Here is a 22,935-nt window from a genome sequence, read left to right as displayed (position 1 = left end):
TGTCTGCTGTGTGGAATGGGAGAAATAACACTTTTCAGTCACATGACATAGTGTCCTGGTGCATAGCAACTGTTTAGTACATGATTAGATAAAGATTAATGTACCACTCTCATTTTCCCCTCATGTCATTAGAGTTGGTCATGAGATTTCGTTTTAGTCAATGGGGGCTAAGGAGGAGATTTTGTCAAGCTAGTTGTTTTGTCTTTAGGTTTTCATGGTTGTTAAAAAAGAATGACACAACCTATCACAACACTGTCCCAAACAACTAGTTTCTTTAATGGAAGAAAAGACAAACACTCCCCAATGTACACAGCTAATAACTGCAAGAGCAAGAATTAGTCTAGGTAATCTACCTCTGGAGACATCATGTCCCAAGTTTGGTGTCTGTGATTTAATAACAGATGATTACTTTTTTCGAACCATATAGCTTTTTCTCTCCTCTGACAGTCTGATTTGAGTTAGATGGATGTTAAAAAGCCATTTCAGGGGTGCCTGGGTGGCTCAGTGGGTTAAGCCGCTGCTTTTGGCTCAGCTCATGATCTCAGGGTCTTGGGATCAAGTCCCACATCAGACTCTCTGCTCAGCAGGGAGCCTGCTTCCTCCTCTCTCTCTCTCTCTCTGCCTGCCTTTCTGCCTACTTGTGATCTCTCTCTGTCAAATAAATAAATAAAATCTTAAAAAAAAAGCCATTTCAATGGTGAATTATTTTTGGAAAAGAAACCTTTATAAACTTCAGTTTTAAATAAATACTTGCAAGTCTAGTATCACTGTTGTGAAGATAGGATTTGTTCTACCAATAAAATCTCCTAATAAGCAAGCAGTACAAAGTAAGATTCACAGGAAGTGTAATGTAATTAGTGAAGACATATTGTCAAACGCTAAGCTGAAAAATTGCTATGTTCCAAAAAAGTAAAAAGATACTTAAACATTTGCATAAATGTTTTTATATTTGTTTAACTATGAGACTTTTCTTAACCTTACAAGTATATGTTAGTGCATTTTGCTGAAAACTTTAAAGGAAAATGCATTAAGTTTGATGAAATGATCATGTTAACCTCAAGAAAAGGAAAATTATAAAGCCTATTTTGGGAGACACTAATAGTTAAAACTATATCAGTGATAAGAATAGGTTGCTTTTTAATTGGAAAATTAGATATTCAAGTAATGAAAAGAAATTAGAGCTTTCTTATGACACTGATTTCATTTAAAGCATACTGATACAGTTGAATTTTTGCCAAGAATAATAGTTTTTGATGACTATGACTATTACCTATAGATTATAGTGGCATCCAGCTGAGAAGTATTATAGTTATTACTGTTGTGTTATACAGAAGTTTTTGTGTTTGACTTGTTATTTTTAAGTTTATGGAAGTAAATATTGCCTTTGGGAGTTATTATGGGTGCAATCTTAATGACACTAAACAAATTTAGACTATGGCTTAATGGGGTCAAAACAGCCAATAAACTAATTTTATTTATAATAAAAATCAGTTATTATCATTTGTAGAGACTTAATGAGGCCCTCATGGTCCTTTTGTGACCACTCTTGTCCTTCATTCTGAGTAGTTGTTGCCAGGATCTATTGTAAAATATTTTTAGTATCATCTCTGTTATGGATGCAATTGTGTTTTCTCAAAATCCATGTTTTTTTTTTTAAGATTTTAATTGAATTTTTTTTTTTTATTTAACAGAGAGAGAGAGAAAGAGATCACAGGTAGGCAGAGCAGAAGGCAGAGAGAGGGGGAAGCAGGCTTCCCACCGAGCAGAGAGTCTGATGCAGGGCTAGATTCCAGGATCCCAGGATCATGACCTGAGCTGAAGGCAGAGGCTAAACCCACTGAGCCACCCAGGCACCCTCAAAATTCATATGTTGAATCTTACCCACCAATGCAACTATATTTGGAGATACGGCCTTAAAGAAGGTAATTAAAGTCAAATAAGTTCATAAAGGTGGGGCCCTAATTGAGTAAATATCCTAACAAGATCAGAAAGCCACACCAGAGATCTCTTTTTGTGCGCACAGAGAAAAAGGCCATGTGAGGACACAGCAAGAAGATGTTCATCTATCTATAAGCCAAGAAGCAGGATCTTACCAGAAACCAACCATGTTGGCACCTTGATCTTGAACTTCAAGGCTCCCCAACTGTGAGAAGACCATTTTTTGTTGTTTAAGCCACCCAGTCTGTCTATCATATTATGGTAGTCTAACAAGCCTCTACAACCCCTGAATTAATCTAGGTAAATGAATAGAGTACTATTTTGTCAAAGTGATATCTAATCTGGGTTGGAATTGATCTCACTGAAAATGATAATTATTTTGCTCATACTCAAGTTATAACACAATGTTAAGAGGTTTACTAATTATGAACTTAGATATTTAAGAGCCTTGGATTTACTAATTCTTCTGATGTTGCTGATATAGTCAAAGACTTTTTGAAGCTAGACTTGAGGCAAGAATCATCTCATGGAGACTTGAGAAAAATACAATGGACAAATCAAACGTGTAATTCACATTGACTTCCTTCTAAACTAAATTCTGACTCTCTTCCCACTCCCACTTTCCGAACCATTGGTATAAACCTAAAATGGTTACAAAAGAAAATCCTTAAAATAAAAATAATTCAGAAAATGGGCACATTATGGTAAAGGAGGGTGTGAAGTGGGTGGAGTCGAGGTATTAATAAATTTAACTTATAGTAAAGGAGACAGTTTGGGATGATTTTATGTGAATGAGTTCCAGTCTCTGATTTTTTTTCTTTATTTTTTCAACTCGAAGAGCTGATCCATCCACATCTTTTATTATTGCCATCAGCCTTCAAATTCAAGGTCAAGTTCTGATCAGCCTTCCAGAGCTTCTGCTAGAATGCTTGCTACCTAGAGCTTAGGGGAATGTGTCTGTATTTGCCCACAGTATAGGGACACAAGCTAATAGTAGTTCACAACTAATTTGTTTTCCTGTCAAAATGCTTAAATCATATATTTTAGGGCACCAGCAAGAAAAACTAGGAAATAAAAACTTAGGAAAAGTCAAGTGGATATGCCTATTTAGTTTCCTACCCTATTAGTATCTTCATTATATTTATCTTAAATATTTCTATGCCTTCCTATCTACCTCTTTTCATAAAATCCATAGTTAAATTATGATTTGTCATAATCAAAAGTCTCCCTGTCTCCATTTCTGTTCATCTTTATGCACTGTCAAAAGTGACCTTCATTTTTTTTCTTTGAGGTTAGGAGACTCTGGCTCACATGTGAATTTTCCAAAATAATTGTTTATCTGTATTTTGAAGAAAAAAAATGCACTCCCAGTTCTCAAATTGTTTTTAAAAAAAAACACGATTATCTATTTCTATCATTCTATTATCAAAAAAAAAAAATACTTCTAGCTTTTGGTAATCTAAGGGTGTTTTCCATTGCCATAGAATCATTGATGGTTTTATCTAGGACTGGCAGATAATTTTCATAAAACATGTATTGTATTAAAATAAAGATTTAGTGGTTTTATTAATGCTTGCAACCATTCCAAAATTTTAGATATTTGAACTCTGTTGTACTTGTTATCTGTTTGTCATTACATTAGGTGTTGGGGTACTACAAACGGGATAGATGTGTAAAGGTGAAAAATAAACCTAGTAAATAGGTGTTCTTTGCATAATTGCTCATAAAGTGAAAAACCGGAGATAATCTTAATGTCTATCAATATGGAATTATTATTTTATATCCAATAGAAAATACAAGGCAGTGCTTTAAAAATATATATAATTCCATAAATGTAAATAAAAACATACTAAGTGACAAAAGAAAACTGAACATTTTTAATGTTTATCCCATTTATGGGGAAAAAAACTTGACAAAATTATTTCTATGTTTGTCTGTGTGTGTATTTATGTGTGTGCACATGTGTGAGTATACACATATGATTGTAAATATATTAAAAATTATTGTTATAATACTCCATATAACTAGGAGGGAATTTTAAAACTCACAGTGACTATGAGAAATATCACACAATCTCACGTCTCCAAAAAGTAAAAATTAGAAAACTGAGTTTGAATATGTTTATAGCTTGATGTACAAAATATATAATCCTATGTCATATTTATAAATGTTAGTCATTATATTTAAAATGCTACAAGTATATAATTGTAACACAATATCACTTAGAACAGGGCGCCTGGGTGGCTCAGTGGGTTAAGCCGCTGCCTTCGGCTCAGGTCATGATCTCAGGGTCCTGGGATCGAGTCCCGCATCCGGCTCTCTGCTCAGCAGGGGGCCTGCTTCCTTCCCTTCCCCTCTCTCTGCCTGCCTCTCTGCCTACTGTGATCTCTCTCTGTCAAATAAATAAATAAAATCTTTAAAAAATATATATATATATCACTTAGAACATATTACATTCTATAAAGTTGTAGTTATCTGTATTACTATTATCAATAATTTTTATCAGATTTCTTACTGATATTTATTAACAGAAAGAATATTTATTGTTTGATGGCAATTAAAAAAGCAATGTTACAAAACAAACTTATTAATTAGTGTAATGAATAAAGTAAATAATTTATCCACTTAACATTATTCATTGGGTAATTGCTTAGGAATTACTATTTATGCAGACTTACAGATATAGTTCTTTTAGGGAATCAAAATCAAACTTTGATGCATACATTTGTCATTTTCTAATAGTCTTATTGAGTCTGTTTGATGTTGAAACAAAAACAGTAAAACCTAAAAATATCAGTTAATTGAAAAAACGTTCCAACGCACATATTACCACTTGCTACCTATGTGAAAATCTTTCCACAAAACTCTTAATTTGTTAAGTTCTGGTTATTTTTTTTAAATTAACTTTAGTTATTATAGATCCTTTGAGTTATAAATTAGAACAGAGAAAATTCACTATAATCATGTTGTCCTTGACATACTTAGGCTATAATAATATTTTATAAGGCAGGTTTGGTGCACACCTTCCTTGATTATTACAAACAAGTAAATCAATGAATTTTCACATAATTGTATAACTATTGTCAGTTACTGCTGTTCCAGTCAAAATGATTGTTGCAGAAAGGCTGAGCTTGTTGCAAATTTTACTCTTCAATTTAGTGACTGGGACCAAAAAAGTCATGTTTTTTTTAGGTCCAAATTCTTGAGGTTTTAATGAAATCAAGAAACATTTCATAAAATTTAACTTATTATGTCTTAACACTGTTAGGTAAACAGCACTACCCATTTTAATACATAGTAAACAGAAGCATGGGTAAATGACATCTACATGTATTGGCAAATTGTTTAATTGTGTCATATATTAAATAAAATCTGCATTTTCTAATATTAAAGAATCCCCTACTTCTAACTCCGAAGTAAAGATGTTCATTGAAAATTTATCATAATATTTATCGAAGTAAAAATATTAAAAAATTTGCTTATGATTCTCTTTCTGTAAGGAACAACCTCAAATAGCAACTTATTTACTCATCTGCTTGCTTTTCTCTGAAGAGTTGTCTTTTGTACACATATGCTCATATCACCTCCAGGATGTTAACCCCAAGGGAAATATAGCACCATGCAGTGGAAAGAAAATTAGGAAGGAGTCAGGAAACTCATAGCGCTATGAAAAAAGTTGAAAACTCACAGAGTGGGTCCTGGAGCTGGACAGCCTGGAAAGAAACTCTGGATCTGTTAAGAAGTATACATGTGACCCTGAGCAAGTTACATAACCCTTATATGTTTCTTTCTCAGTTTCTTCATCTGAATAATGGATATTTCCATAGGTTGACTGTAAAGATTATATCAGTATCTTATACAATCTGCTGAGAACAGCCTCCTGGCTCACAGCAAATGCTCCGTAAATGTTAGTTAAGACTACCATTAATTAGTCTGTGTGTCTCAAGTTTCTCTTAAAAAAAATTGTTAATCTAGAGAACATTTAGCCATTTACCACATTAAAATGGTTTGTTATAAGAGTCAGATATAAATCTGCCTTTGGAATAATATTAGTGGCTATTTGCCTTTTAAGATTGTCTTCGAACAGTCCTTATTTATTAATAGCTAAAGAAACAACAATGAATGTACCATAGAATATAGGGATTCTTAACCCCAGATTACACTGGAAGCACTGAAAGATATTTTAAACTGAGGGTTTGGGAGGGGTGGGGGATGGAGGGTTGGGCGAGTCTTGTGGTGGGTATTAAGGAGGGCACATATTACATGGAACACTGGGTGTGGTGCATAAACACTGAATTTTGGAACACACAAAAATTAAATTAAATTAAATTAAATTAAATTTTAAAAAGTGTTGGGCACCTGGGTGGCTCAGTGGGTTAAGCCTCTGCCTTCGGCTCAGGTCATGATCTCTGGGTTCTGGAATCGAGCCCCGCATCAGGCTCTCTGCTCAGCGGGGAGCCTGCTTCCTCCTCTCTCTGCCTGCCTCTCTGCCTACTTGTGATCTCTGCCTGTCAAATGAATAGGTGAAATCTTAAAAAAAAAAAAAAAAAAGTGTTATTATCCACGCTCTCTGCCAGAAAAGTTAAATCAAGATACAGGGATGGGACTTGAGTTTGGCCATTTATTAAAGATTACTAAATGAGTAATTCTGAGTTAATCTAAAAAGATGTGGCATTTTTTCTTTTCATTCCTCTACATTTTTTTTTAATTAATTTTTTATTTTTTATAAACATGTATTTTTATCCCCAGGGGTACAGGTCTGTGAATCACCAGGTTTACACACTTCACAGCACTCACCAAAGCACATACCCTCCCCAATGTCCATAATCCCACCCCCTTCTCCCAAACCCCCTCCCCCCAGCAACCCTCAGTTTGTTTTGTGAGATTAAGAGTCACTTATGGTTTGTCTCCCTCCCAATCCCATCTTGTTTCATTGATTCTTCTCCTACCCATTTAAGCCCCCATGTTGCATCTCCACTTCCTCATATCAGGGAGATCATATGATAGTTGTCTTTCTCTGCTTGACTTATTTCGCTAAGCATGATACGCTCTAGTTCTATCATTCCTCTACATTTTTATTCCTCCCATTAAATTTGATGAAGAAAAATGAAAATACCTATATATAAACTGTTAGCATGTTAATGACAAATTGACAATAAACAAAACAAATTCAAACAATAAAAGAAAAACAAAGTTGTTTTTTGTTTGTTTTCTAACTACCCAGTGAAAATATTTACTTAGGTTTCTGAGATCTTTCAGGAATCTGGAGAGAATTTTTTACATGTTCATGTTCATTAAGATTCTCTTTCTTGGACTTTTCTGCTGCAATTATTAAAATCCTTCTTTTATAATCTCATTCAGATCTCAAAATTTCATTTTTACCCTTATTAAGTTAATCATTTATCAGTGTATTTGTATTCTCATTTAACATTTCAAACACCCTTATGAAAATCTCTGGAAATCCCTGACACCGTCAATTTGGCATTTTCAATACAGAATTCATTATCATCCCTCCAAAAAAGCTTCAAAATCCAAATTTCTCCATTTCCAGTAGTAGTGCCATTCTTTCCACAAAGTAATATATTAGATTAATTAATTAATCATTTAAAAAAAGTTTATTTAGTTATTTGATAGAGTGAGAAAGCAATCATGAGCAGGAAGATGAGGGCTGGAGGGAGAAGCAGACCCCCGCTGAGCGGGAGCCTGATATGGGGGTGGATCCCAGGACCCTGAGATCATGACCTGAACAAAAGGCAGGTTAACGGACTGAGTCACCCAGGCTGCCCAAGATTTAATCTTTTCTTATACTCTCCCGCATGCTTCTTGAGTTTCCAAACTGAACTTCTTATACAATTGGACGTATTCTGTTTATTAAGTTATTTATTACTTATTTATTATGCTTGTGATCTTTTTTATAAAGAGCAATTTCAATTTCAAATAACAATGTACTGATTTGTCTATGCACTTATTTTAGGAAGATTTTTTCCCCCCAAATTCTCTTATTACCTTTGTTGTTGTTGTTGTTGTTGTTTAACTCTGTTTTTTAATGTGTGTATTTTAACTTCTCATGCCTAATAACCCTTATAGCAATAATTTTGCAGCTTTGGAACAGATTCATCACTGGCTGTTGTGTGTGCTAGAAATTTTGAAGATTGACTATTACATGCACCTACTCAAACATCTTCATTCGTTCCTTATTCATCTAAGGCTACTTTTGTCATTATCGGCATTTATCTGCCCCCTAAACAGTCAAAATATTCACTAAACTGTAATCTAAATGGTCTATTTATTAATCTTTCAAACTCTTACATTTTTTAAACATTTTGTTTAATCCAACTGAAAAGACAACAGAATGTGTTTATTTCCTTAAATGACATTCCTTTCCATCATCTCCAATTTTACATTAAAATGTTATTGAGGGCTGGGATTAAGTTTTATTCTACTTTGTATTCTCTCAATGGTCTTATTAAGAATAATATTTAATTTGCTCAAAAATATATTGAATATATACTGGTACAAAATATCTATGGAATCTAAAATATACAGGAATGATATAGTTGTTAAGGCAATTTGCAGATTTTTCTGGGGAAAATACTCTGTAAGCCATAGCATTTGAAAACTAATAAAGGGGATTCTGTAGGTATAAAGAGAACAATTTTATAAGTAAGTGATAGAACGGATTCCTGGTCCAGAGTGTTTTCCAATCCAAAACAGCTGGCTCTAATTCCCCACTTTTTTGTCATCTGAAATAACTTTAGTGACCACAGTATACAAATACAGCATAACCAAGAAGGGCTATGCTTTAAATACTACTTTCAACCAGAGCATACCTCTATGCTAACTCATAGGCTCAAAATCTGGTATAAAATTTTTTGAAATAAAAAATTGCTTTAGAGAGAAACTATGATTTACAACCTGTCTCAAAAATGGTTTGTGCGGTGAGAGTAGGAAATAATTAAAAGACAGCATTCTACTGGATATTGTATTCATTATTCAAAAATACCTCACAGAAAACCAGGAGCAGCAATGGCATTGGTCTCTTCTGCTCACATCCAACACAGAAAGTGTTAAGTAATGATTTCTACCCGTAAATCTTCCTATCCTGCTTAAGCTGATTCGAGATATCAAGAAGGCTTTACTCTTTTTCTTTCTCAGCAATATCTCTGCAGCAGTTCTGGATCATGAACCTTGATTGTTAAAAACCATAAAAATAAAAAGACAAAATATCCATTTCAGTTTAGACAGTTTTGTGGAAGAGCAGGTGGCTGATAAAAAGCCCCAGTCCTTGGTGTGGAGGCAAAAACAGCAGTTGAAGAGCAAAGAGCACCCTTTCCTGTGGAGTTTAAATTAAATTCAGATTTGTTTCAGCAGGGCCTTAATGGAATCTGTATGACTGGGGTGCTTCGGCTTAGCTGATATCTCCGCATGCTTTTGCTATAGTGAAGGCTATTTAGTTATTTTGTACACTCGATAAAATGGTACTAGTGATAACCAACTGCTGTCTGTATTAATTGTATGGTCATTTGTGATCTTGGGCTACAGTTCTTAAAGGTGCAAATTATAAGAAAAATACAACATTAGTACTGCTGGAGTTGCTTTTTGTATTTATTGCCAGCATTCAGTCTTTGCTGTTTTTACTTTTTCATTCACAACTGCCAATCCCACGGGCTCGCATCCAGCTAAATGTCCACTGCCTGAAGAAGCTCCTTCTGTCAATAATTAAGGAAAATTCTGCCTCTGGAAGAACTGCCGTGGCAAAGTGGATAGAGCAGCCTCTATTAACACAGTGGTATTTTACTGGTGGTAACTTTTAATAGATGTTCCTTCATGTTACCACAGAGAGGGGACTCTAGAAGTAAAAGAGGGATGAAAATGTGGCACATAAGAAATCAGGTAAGTTATTTTTTAAAAAATATCCCTTATTTCTCTCCCTTTTACAATAACTCTTCATATGTTTATTTTCTCTCTTTGGTATGAATTGAAAGCTATCAGCATTGTAGAAGTATCAAATGCTAGGTCTCCCTACCAATTAAAGTGTTTGCACTGCAAAAGCCGGCCATGTGATGCCTTTAGTTTGAGGCAGTATAGGGATAGGCTTGATTCCACTGCCTGTATCCTCTGGTATGTTTTGAGCAACACGATACAGACAAGAAAGGGTATGCACACAAGGGTATTTAATCTAGTAATACATATTTTTGCTTTGTGGAGGATAAAATACTAAGTAGAAAGTTGTCCATTCTTATTTGGAAAACTTAAATCACAAAGGTTATGTAATTTGGGAGGTTTATCATGAGATTCCCTGGCTATTGCACAGTGGAAGAGAAATGACGTGATAATGTATTTTACATGTGATGTAAGTAATGATCTCAGAATATGTGTGTTTATGGCAGTTTGGTGGTCATTCAATTGAATCATCTTGGATGAAAACAAATGAGTGAAATTACAGTGAATATAATAGAAGAAAACTGAAATAAAATGAAAAAATTACGAAATCAACTGATTGATAATTGGGAGGCTGAATACTGATAGCTGGTATTTATTAAAATTGCTTTCACTGTTTACAGTATTTCAATCTTCAGAAATAAAAGGGTCCACCCTAGGTGAAGCAGTCAGGAGCCATCTGAAGAATCTCTTCTGAATAATTTTATTGTTGTTATCTGTCTCTATTGACGGGCAGAGTGCTGGTACTGCCACTCTGCAAGGCAGAGGTTCTTTAGCTTTGCCAAAGTGAACGTGATAGATAGGCTCAATAAAATTTTAGAGATTGATGTAATGTGAGACTCCTCTTATTGTCTCCAATTCTCCCTCCCCAAAATAAGAGCAGAAACTATTTTCTGTGCTCAATTTAAAAAAAAAAAGATTTTATTTATGTATTTAACAGAAAGAAAGACTGACAGTGAGAGAAGGAACACAAGCAAGGGGAGAGGGTGAGGGAGAAGCAGACTTCCTGTTGAGCAGGGGGCCCCATGCAGGGCTCTATTCCAGGACCCTGGGATCATGACCTGAGCCGAAGGCAGAAGCTTAATGACTGAGCCACCCAGGTTCCCAAGTGTGTTCAATTTTTAAAGATAACTTTTTGTATATAGTCTCCATATAGAAGTCACAATCATGTGGGGTACCTGGGTGGCTTAGCTGGTTAAATGTTAGGTCCTTGATTTTGGCTCAGGTCATGATCTCAGAGTTTGTGAGATCAAGGCCTGCCTTGGGCTTTACATTGAGCATGGAGCCTGCTTAACATTCTCTCTTTCACTCTCCCTCTGCCCCCTCTCCACCTCCTTCTCTCTTTCTCTGCTTCCCACCAAAAAGCCATAATCACACAAGAAACTCTTAAAATATTAGAACACCAAAAGATCTGTATTTGTTTATTGAATTGCTGTCACTATTCCAAGTCCTTATCATCTATGCTTACTACAGGCTTCTTTCCATTTCCATTTCTCTAGGCTTTCAAATTTACCCTTCCAAAATAGGAAATTATTTTCTTCCTGGTACATTTCCAATGTGAACTGTGTTGTCAAGATGAACCAATTCTCACTGCACTTTGCAGTATTTATCACGTGTTCTTTTATGTAGAATAATGAAATAAAGACATTTCAAAATTACATATACATATTATGTCATAAAGTAATTTAAAATATTTCTATGTTTTTCTTAGAAATCAATAATTTTTTAGAATATCATAAAAATAAAATTTTATTTTTCTATTTCTATTATAATAATGCCTCACAACTTTGGTATTATTGGTTTTATGACTCTTCAAAATATAAATGTATTAAATGTGAAATGGTGTTTACATATTTCTTTTAAGTAAAAAAAAATAAATTTTCAGCAGAATATGTGCTTCTAATGCAGCTATTTTTTTGTTTATTTGTATTTAAGGTAGTCTGGATAGATAAATATCTAAGTGATAATGGAGATTGTCTATGGGTATGCCTCACTTACTCTTAATTACAAATATTTATTTTTTTGCTGCATTAATACATTTATTTTGTAATAACAACCTAACCATGATTTTTAAGAGGGAAAATTACAAAGGGGTGGGTTTGAGATAATTTGCTGAAGGAGTCAACAGTTTTGAATTTTCTGAAAGAACCAAGCCTCTTCTAATGGTGTTTGTGCGAAAGATACAAGGACTCTTAGCAAGCCAGGAGCCCTAACACTTGAAGGAGAACTGTTTCCTTAAAAAAAAAAAAAAAAAAAAAAAAAAAAAAAAAAAAAAGGAAGCACAATGCCCTTTCCCTTTTGCTTGATGGAAAATGAACAATGTCAAGGAAATGGTCCCTAAGAAAGTGATACTCAATTATCAATATCAAATAGGATGGAAGGGCTTAGAAATAGGACATCTGTGCTACTTTCTTAGCTACGGAAGGAGAAGGACAAGTGGATGAGAAATAACTATTCTTTGTGAGACTTGGAATCCGAGAAAATGTTGGTAGAATTTTAGTATTTTAGTGAATGATCTTGTCCTAGTCCTTCTTTGTATGTTTCTCCCTTGATTCATATGGCAATGATAGACTACTGTGAACATCACCTTTAAGCTTAGGTGGAAATGACCTAAATCAGAGGTCAAATAAGTTTCTGTTAATACAGCTCCAAATTCATAGTAGAAACCACAACTTTTGAAATCAAGTTGTTTGCAAAAGCTTAGCATTTTAAGACATAAATACACATATGTTTATCTGAAAAGATTATCATTAGCTATCTTTAACAAATAAAATTCTTGGTAGATATTTGTATTAGTTTGCTATTGCTATTTTAACAAATAACCAAAAACTGGGTAATTTAACGTAACACAGATTTATGAATATTTGAAACTATTTTACTAGAGGTCAGAAATCTAAAATGGGTTTTGTCTAAAATCAAGGTGTCACCAGGGCTGTGTTCTTTTGGGGGGGCCTCTATGAGAAGATTTGTTTTCTTGGCTTTTCCAGCTCCTAGATCCTGCCTACATTCGTTTGCTTGTGACCCTTTTCCATCTTCGAAGCCAGCAATGGACATCAGAGTATTTTTCATAAATAGCACTCTGACACTGAGTCTTCTAATCTGCTCTTCGTCCTTTAAAGACACCTGTGATGACATTAAGCTCACTGAGAAAATTCAGGATAATATCACTATTTTAAGTCAGCTGATTAGCAACATTAATTTTACCTGGTACTTTCATTCTTCTTTGTCATGAAACATAATGTATTTGTGGGCTTTTGGGATTAGAACAAGGACATATTTAAGAAGCCTTTACACAGCCTGTGCCTACAACAAAGCCTAATGCAGAATTTCTGAAAAGATCTCTAAATTCATAATGGCCACCAGGATCTTTGAAGTCACATTCTTATTTACAGAACTTGAGCATTTTGAGATACACACACACATACTTGTCTTAAAAGATTTTCTTTAGCTGTCTCTAACTATCAAAAGCTAATCCTTGGTAAAGTTAGGCTGTATTAGTTTCATATGGATGATGTAGCAAATTATCACAAACAAGATACCTTAAGACAATAGGAATTTATCCTGTTAGAGCTCTGGAAACCAAAAGTCTGAAATCGAGGTGTGGCTAGGGCTATGCTCCCTGCAGTTGCTCTAAAGGAGAAGCTGTTCCTTGTGTCTTACAGTTTCTTATGGCTTCTGGCATTCCTTGGTTTACATTCATATCACTTTAATCTCTACCTCTGTCCTCACATTATCTTCTCCTTTGTGAGTGTCTGTCTAATCTCCCTCAGCCCTCCTCTTATAAAGATACTTGTGATGGCATTTAGAGCTACTGGGTAATCCCAAATGATTTCATTAGTTCAATATATTTAACTTAATTATATTTGCAAAGACTCTTCCATAAGATAATATTTGCGTGTTTCAGGGACTAGAATGGAGACATTTCTTTTAGACCACCATGAGGTCATAGTATATACAATAGGAAGAAATTAGAAAACATGAATAAAAGTGTCAGAACTAATTTCCATCACACAAAGAAGAGATAAAGTCAATTTCTGGACCAAGCTCTAGAAGAGCTTGAAAGTTAAAAGAAACTAAGAAAGTGATAAATTTAGATATAGAATGATGTTCTAGAAAGTGAAATAATCCATGTGTTATGCTGGGCTAAATCCTAAGTGATAGGGAGGGAGGAAATAGAAAACCAGGATAGCCTTAAGGATCGCTTAATGTCTAAGGACTATAATTTTTGCTTCCTAAGAAAAAGTCTGAGAAACTGTAAACCTCTCAGAGAAGTTTAAACATTTGCCTTGTTGCCAGAACAATTGAAAGATAAGGAAATGAGGTACCAAGTTAAATAAAAACTTGGTGGGATAATTAAAAAACAACTAGATATATGGGCTTAAAAACAGACACATGAAGTTTTGGCTTCCCAGAATAGTATATAATAGTACATTTAAATTGTTCCCCTGAGAAAAACTAAAAATTGGCTATCTGTTAACTAAGTCAATTTGGAAAATCATCTTGTTTGAAAAGAGGATAATGCAGAGAGAGCTAAGTAGAGACAAAAACAGAAAAGCAAGAGTTAACGGAAGCATTAGTGATTCAAAGGCAGCACAAAACTTCCCTGACAGCCAAATACCAGAAAGGATTATGTACATTTGCAAAGTCCTGTAGGGGACAGAAGACCATAATGAACCATATGTCTTATTTCCCTGGATACCATGAAAATACATGAAGCTCTGCAAATTAGGTCCCTACTGAGCCGAGAGGTAGCAGGAGAAGAAGGAAGGAAAACCTTGCACTGCGTTTACCATTAGTTCAGAATGTTACACTCCCAAACATGAGTGGAAAATGAACAAGCAAAATAAAATTCACTTATAAAAATATAAATTTTCATTCTTTTTTACATCTCAACTTTGTAAATGTGTAATTTATACACATTGCACTTGTAATCCTACATTTTCCAGTCAAGTTGTAGTGTGGGTTATGCTAGAATGTTTTCCTTGTGAGAAAACTCACTCATTGCCAAAGAACCCATTTTACCTCTGTCTGGCTTTATTCTCTTAAAATAACCTTAAAAAGTATATCTCTGGTTGCTTTTATGTAACACAGTTAGAGAAACTTAAGGAAAGGACAGAAAAGGTCATATACTTTAAAGATCACTAGCTCTACCCAATAGAAATCAAATCTTCAGGATTAGTTAATGGTGTTAACTAATGGTGTATATTTGCTATTTTGAATGTGTGTATGAACTAATTTTGTCATTTCTGAAGTCTTTTGTTCTTCACTCCAAAGTAAGGTTAAATATTATATCAAGATTTGAATATTGATTCATATTCTCTATTAATATGCCTTAAGCAAAAATCACAGCCAGGGAAGATCTACTATTGCATTTGTATTTCAATGCATTTCTATCTTTAATACAAGAGTTTGTGATAGTTTTTAGTATTTGGTTTTTCTTCTGTTTTAGAATCAATCAAGTTCACACAACATTTTTAATTTTCTATCTGTTGCAGCCTTCTGATTTTTACTCTTGCCCCTATCATACATATTTTATAACTAAACAATAAACTCAGGGGAAAAAGAATATTTCACACCTATCTTGTTGAAAATTAAACAGGCATTCTTTGCACACATTTTAGCATCTTTAGTGTGTGGCTTTACACTTTTAGTTTCCCATGAAAATTGTCTTTTACGAACCATAAATAGCATTTGTTACATAAACTAAAATCAGAACATTTTAAATGGCTCAAAGCAATAGCAGGGCTATTCTTCTCTTATTTGGATATGTAGATACATATATACATATTCAACCTGTAATGGTATTTAGCAAATTTGGTGTTTTAAATGAAAGTGTAATTATATATTTTATTATTGTAAATTTAATACAATTATGTATCAATGTGGGGATGTAGGAATATGTATAGAGGAGTTATTACATTTATAAAAAATATGATGTAGTATATATTATAATAATATATAAATTGCAGTCTATGATATATAAATATATAAACAATTTATATAAACAAAATAAATTTTGAAAGCCAGAAAAATAAATGAAGAAGGGGAGCCTGGGTGGCTCAGTCATTAAGCATCTGCCTTCAGCTCAGGTCATTATCCCAGGGTCTTTCTTGGGATGGAGTCCCATCCCCCATCAGACTACTTCCTCAGTGGGAAGCCTGCTTCTTCCTCTTTAACTTCCCCTGCTTGTGTTCTCTCTCTTGCTGTGTTTCTCTCTGTCAAATAAATAAATAAAAACTTTAAAAAATAATAAAAATAAATAAAAAAATAAAGAGTTAAAGAAGTAGTTCCAAAACTCTTTACTGAATGTACATAATGAAACGTTCCCAAGAGATTATTCCATTGTGTCTATTTTAACTATGTGTAAGGAAAGGGGTTGTGCTTGTGCAAAGATAGCGATGTTTGTGTTTATTTATATATTACAATGATAGGCCTGGAAATAACTGAAGTCTTCCTTAGCTATTAAACCATAACAGTTTATCTTATTTTAGTTATATTTTGTTTAGAAATTAGAGTTTTTTTCCTACATAATCTATGATTATAACAGAATTCTTGTAAAAACATACATCTTGAATATCTTTAATGATTTTGAAGTAATATTTTTATATCAGTATATTTATTATGGACAAGGGAAACATAACTTCTGATATGCCTTGAAGGACTTATATTCTCATATCCCCTAGACACTTTTCTTTTTCTCACATTATTAATCTTCTCTCAAATTTTATAAGTCTAATCACATTATGTTTGTTTCAACAGAATATTACTTTTAACTATATCTTTAACTTCATTTCATGAGATGGAGTTGGCTTGGGGATGCAAAAGGTCTGATTGGGCATATTGAAGCTTCCACTGTGACTATTGCACAGAATTCACCTGGCTACCTTCTGCCCCACCTAATTTATTTCAGGGAAGTTAAAGAGGTCATTTGTGTCAAAAGCTCTTGATAGTTTTAAGTTAGGTGAATTGAGACTTGATCATTGGATTTACCAAGAAAGAAGTTAGTGGGAATATTAAAAGGGGATTTTTGATAGGAATAGTGGATGGAAAAGCCTGATTGAGAGACTTAAGTCAAAATAAAAGCAAGGTAATAGGAGATATTGAGCATAGGAAATTCTTTAAGATTCTTTTTCTAAAAAGAGCAGAAAAATGGGGTTTCAGCAAAGGGGTAATATATGTTCAAGATAGGTTTTTAATTTTGTGTGTCAGTTTGTTCATTTATATAAACCATACACACACACAAACTTTTTTCTATGGATTGATAAATCCAAAATTTACCTATCTCCAGGTAGAGAGGAAAAAATATATATATACGGATAGAAAATGACGTGATTGCAAAGGTGAGAGGTTGGATTTGTATGGACATGTGAAAGGACTGACTTTAGAGTTTCCAAAAAAAAAGGCAATTTCTGTGGGAAGTTAGTGTCCTGAGGAACTTCTGGAAGATCTCATTTAACATCTTCTGTTTTGCCAGTAAGATAGGAAAATTAGGCTATATCAGCTGAGAGTATGGAAAGAGAAGAAATATTAGAGGCTCAAAAAGAGAAAATGAATGAAATAGTCATTCAGAAGGGACAATAAATAGAATAAAACCATATTGCAGCAATCCTTTGTGGCCATCAGAGACCACTCAAAGCTACAAGTCATGAATTAAAGGGATTCCTGTCAGCATTGTTGTACATCTTAATTCAGCTATTTCAACTGCACAGGGACAAACATTCAGAAGGCAGCAAAGTGACTGGAGCTAAAAAAATTATAATAATGGACTGTGAATTTCGAGTCAGGTAAAGAGGAATATGAGAACATGAAGATAGGAGTTTCAGTGAGGTCAAATATAATTTCTAACTAAGGATGTGCTGTTATCAGATTTGTGTTTGTTCTTAAGTACAATAATCTGTAAGACTGTGAAATATACCATTGGATTTGTAAAATGGTGAACCCTGTATTCTGGACCATATAATCTTCATAGCTAAGGTCTCAGTTACTTATAGACCCAGAGATTTCTGAGTAAATTTTTAGTCTTTTTCCCCAACTCCCAAGTGGTTGATCAGATAGTGTTTTAGCAATTGTAACATGCCAATGAACTCTGGCATTTAAGTTAATAAGGTATAAATGAAGACATAGCTTATTCTCTGAATGGTTGTAACAGCCTGCTGGGTTTCATCAATCATGAAGCAGCTCATGTTGGGACTAAACATCAAAGAAAAATATCAAAAACAAAAAAGTGGTGAAGAAAAGAAGGATGTTACTGCTTTTAAGTGTGTATGGGAATGTATTTGTGACACTAAAGTGTCAGGAAATAGCATAGGAATACCTATAGAATGTTTGAAAGATACCATAATTATTTTCTTCTAAAAGTAATGACATTTTTAAAGATTAAATTTCTAGCCCATTATTATCTGAATACAGACTAAATTGAGCAATTCTGTAGAATTAAATTTATGATAACAATAATTCCATTTACATAGAAATGATTTCATTCTTGGATGATTTCTATTTTGTATGTTAAGTAATATTTCCATGAAAGCCTTGTTTCAAATTAAGGTTTTGTCTCAGAAAATATGAATTTTAAATGATATTATTTAAGAGAAACATACTTATTTTTAAATGCTTTTAAGAATCCTCTCCAGATATTAAAAAAAAAAAACTTTCTTTAATAAATTTCCTTATAGGATTTAACAACATTATTTTTGTTTTAAGAAGTCATTTACAATCTACCTCACTTTTCTAATAGAAAAATAATTTCTTTGTGCCTTTAAGTCAAGTTCAGTTTCCAAACTGTAATATCCTTAGAAAAATACTATCTTATTTCCCTGTACTTATTCATCTAACATAATGGAGAATTGAGAAAATTTTCAAAAGGAGATCAAAAGGAATCTAAAACACACATAATATCACTTACTAAACAAGATATCCCACCTAAATTATATGTTGGTATAAAGCATTGCTAACAATACCTTTATATTGAAATTGCTCTACCAAGCCACAAAACATTTATTCATTAATCTCCATTCATTCATTCAACAAATATCACTTTGGGTAATATAGTAGAGATGTAACATACACAAAATGGTGAACAATTATAGGGGCATAGACTATAGACATGAAAATAAGGTAAATATGCTTCCCTTCCAGATGGTGTTATTAGATTATGTCTGAGAAGTTTTTTCCTTATCTGCTACTGCGGTCATGTAGCAATGGTTTGTCAATAATTAAAACAGGAAATTACAAACTCAGAGCTGTATTTGAAAATAAGAGTATCTCTGTGATTTAAAATGTAAAGTATTGAACAATACAGATTAGTCTGCTGATCTCTAGCTTTTGAAAGCATGTAGATGTGGCAAGAAGTACAGAGTAGTGGAAAATAAACATTATTCAGGACAGTATTTTGTGTTGGGTCAGAGTGAGAGTTTGAGACAGAAGGCCTGAATCCAGGAACTGGGGTGGGGTTCCCCATCCAAGCTCACATCTAAAGGAAATGTCTTACTAATGACTCTTTGAGCAATGACTTATTTGAAGCCTTATACATGGGAAGGTAGAAACAACAAAAATGTAGCATTAAATCCAGGAACTGGTCAATTCACTGGTGGGCTTGCTCAGTGGATCTAATTTATTTTCAGTATCTCCATCACCACATCAAAGGGGAAACAACCAAAACCTTTAAATCTTGTTCAAACATGTAGACTTCAGAGACCAAGAGTAACCAAACGCAAAACTATTATATAAAGGTGAATGTAGAAAGAGGGCAAAAAGAAGAGGATAATAAACTTTCTACCCATGATGAAAAAAATTAAAGTTTATGAAGACTTTGAAGAAACACATGAATAAATCTATTACCAAAACCAAAAACAGATACATAATTTTGACAAAATTAATATGATATATCAATGAAAAGGAAACTTGAAGTAAGTATGGTTAGGTTTCAAAAACCAAAAAAGGAAAACAGATAATCTAAAAGAAAGCAAAACAAAAAACAAAAACAAACAAACAAAAAACGCAAAACAAACCAAACAAACAATAAGAAACTCAAGAGGGGCACATTGGTGTCTCAATTTGTTTAACATTTGACTCTTGGTTTCAACTCAGGTCATGATCTCAGGGTCATGAGAGGAAACCCTGCATCTGGTTCCATACTGGGCATGGAGCCTGATTAAGATTCTCTCTCTCCCTCTCCTTCTGCTCTTCTTTCTCTTTCTCTATTTCTCTCTAAAACAATAAATTGTAAAATATAAATTATAAAACAATAATTGGTAGAAATAGAAGAAGTAACAATGGATATGAAAACTATCAATTACTTATCATGAGAAAAAAAAAAGATAGTCAATAGAAAACAAAAGAATATATCTGTGTGTATGTGCGTGTGTGTATGTGTGTGTATATATATGTATATATATATGCACATGTATATATATTCTTTATGTTTTTAAGTAGTGGTTCTTCATTTTAATTATATATATGTACACTCATACAACTATTCATATACACATATGTGTTTGGATGTACATATTTGTGTGTAACTAAAATGCAGTTGCTAACACTGAAGAGATTAGGAGTAAATGATATTAATTACATCTGTAATAGCATGTTTTTTTTTTCTTTAAGGTTCATTTATTTATTTTAGAAAAGAGCGAGAGCTTGAGTGGAGGGGTAGAGGGAGAGGGAAAGTATCTCAAGCAGACTCCATGCTGAGTGAAGAACCTGATTTAGGGCTCAGTCTCATGACCTTGAGACCATGACCTGAGGCAAAATCATGAGTCCCTTGTTTAACCAACTGAGCCACCAGGTGCTGCTATAATAGTATATTTCTTAAAGAAAAACAAATCTGAGTTTCTTAAAGAAAAACAAGTCTGAGGCAAAATATCAACATTTGTTATAGTATATTAGTAGTATTTTAGTAGTGCCACAGATTGTTTTACTTTATTATATTATCCTATACAGATATTTATATTCTTGAAATTAGAATTTAATATCAAATAATGAAATAATTAACACAAAGTGCATTGTTAGTGATTTGGATGCCTGCACTTTTTTTTTTTTTTTTTTTAAAGTAGGGCATCTATACAACTTAATGTTTTTATAGGCAATTAAAGCTTTGGTATGAAAATAATCTGGGACAGTGAAAGTTTAAAATTATATATGTGCATGTGAGTGATTGTATTGATAAAAATCTCATTATTTTATAATATAAATGCATTATTTTCAATGTATGTGCATACTGATGTGTAAATACATGTATACACACATATGTTGACATAAATATTCATATATTCACATTTATAATGCATATGTATGCATACTATGTAAATAAAAATATATATAAAAGAGAGGAAGACAGAGAATTAGCTCTGACTAAGAAAGCAAAAACCTGCCCTTTCAGTCATCAAGCAGGGATGACAGACACAGACAAAGCCAGCTTTCCAGTTAAAAAGAAACAATGTTTTCCCAAGGTCACTCAGAAACTTTCAAGTATCATAGCAATTTCTTCTTGAAGTAATTACTTTTTTATTCTCTGCAAAACTTTGTTCTCTATCTCCAAAATGAAAGACTATTTGAAACTCTGTTGTTTGAAATTACATCAGTATAAATGTAACATACTTTCATTGCCTGGAGGATCTAATTGGCTTTGACACAGAGAAGCAGTCTTGATTTCCAATCCAGATGGAGAATGTCATATAAGGGTTTCTAAACTCACCTTTCCACATTTATCGTAACTTTGTAGTTTTCAAAGAAAGAGAAGCCTGGGCTCCCCTTGACATTCAAAGCTGATACTGATTCATTCACATATAGCTTACTTTGATTTAAGCCTATCAAAAGCATTTAAATTTTATCTAAACTCCACTCTTCCTCCAAACCTCATGATTACTTCACCTTTTCCAGTTTTGAATGAGATTCTCCTAATGGCTTTAGAGTGGTTCTTCTCTTTGCTAAGGGTCAATAAACCCAATTTTCTCAGACAATAGGTACAATAGGTCTTTCCTTGATAGTCTTAAATTGATAGTGTTAGAAATAGATAGATAATAGGTAGATAGGTAGATAGATGATAGATATATAATCACAGCCTCATTTATTAAGCAGATGCAGACATCTTTTAAAAATATATTTATTTATTTAAGTAATTTCTATATCCAGTGTGGGGCCGGAACTCACAACCCTGAGATCAAGAGTCACACATTCCTAAGACAAGCCAGCGAGATACTCTGCAGATGCAGACATCCTATTAGTTCAGTAAATGGAGTCAGAAGAGTAGAAACAAATATTGTATTATAACACAGAAGATAGTTCAACTTAAAACTCTGACAATGTAATCCTCTAAATTAATAGGTTTAAAAGAAAAAAATTATCTCAAAAGATGCAGGAAAGCACTTACTATATTCAGTATCCATTCCCAATATTTAAACAAAAACAAAAACAAAAACAAACAAACAAACAAAACAAAAATGTATTCTTAGGTAACTGTGAATTGAAAGGAACTTCATTAACGTAATTAAGGCCATAAAACTAATCAACTAACCAAACATCATTAATAATAGAAATATTATAAAATAATCAAATATAACTGTAAGACATGGATACTGTATTTTACTGTTTATATTATTTATTGCTCTGAAAAGTGCCAATAAGATAACAAAAATTTAAAGATACATAGAATGAAAAAGAGAAAAATTCCAGTATCTATATATATGACAATTTCCATGAAAAATTCCAGAGAACTTTAAAAAAAATAAGAGTATGGGATGCCTGGGTGGCTCAGTGGGTTAAGCCTCTGCCTTCAGCTCAGGTCATGATCCCAGGGTCCTGGGATTGAGCCCCACATCGGGCTCTCTGCTCAGAGGGGAGCCTGCTTCTCCCTCTCTCTCTGCCTGCCTCTCCGCCTACTTGTGATCTCTCTCTGTCAAATAAATAAAATAAAAATCTAAAAAAAAAAAAATTGATAATATTTGGGATGCCTGGGTGGCTCAGTTGGTTGGATGACTGCCTTCGGCTCAGGTCATGATCCCGGAGTCCCGGATCCATCCCGCACTGGGCTCCCAGCTGCACGGGGAGTCTGCTTCTCTC

General features: G+C 33.5%; 1 long non-coding RNA gene across 2 annotated transcripts in view; it reads left to right on the top strand.

The window, feature by feature from the left end:
• Positions 1 to 9,683: 9,683 nt before the first annotated feature.
• The window catches only part of LOC116601061, a 46,246-nt gene continuing 32,994 nt past the window's right edge, over positions 9,684 to 22,935 (top strand). For both annotated transcript variants that reach the window (XR_004289911.1, XR_004289910.1), the window contains exon 1: positions 9,684 to 9,831. This is a non-coding gene — a long non-coding RNA (uncharacterized LOC116601061). The remainder of the gene's footprint in view (positions 9,832 to 22,935) is intronic.

The sequence above is a fragment of the Mustela erminea genome, chromosome 1 (genome assembly GCF_009829155.1).
Source record: "Mustela erminea isolate mMusErm1 chromosome 1, mMusErm1.Pri, whole genome shotgun sequence".
Taxonomy (NCBI): domain Eukaryota; kingdom Metazoa; phylum Chordata; class Mammalia; order Carnivora; family Mustelidae; genus Mustela; species Mustela erminea.
Note: the sequence above shows the minus strand (reverse complement) of the source record. Positions and strands in the feature narration are given on the sequence as shown.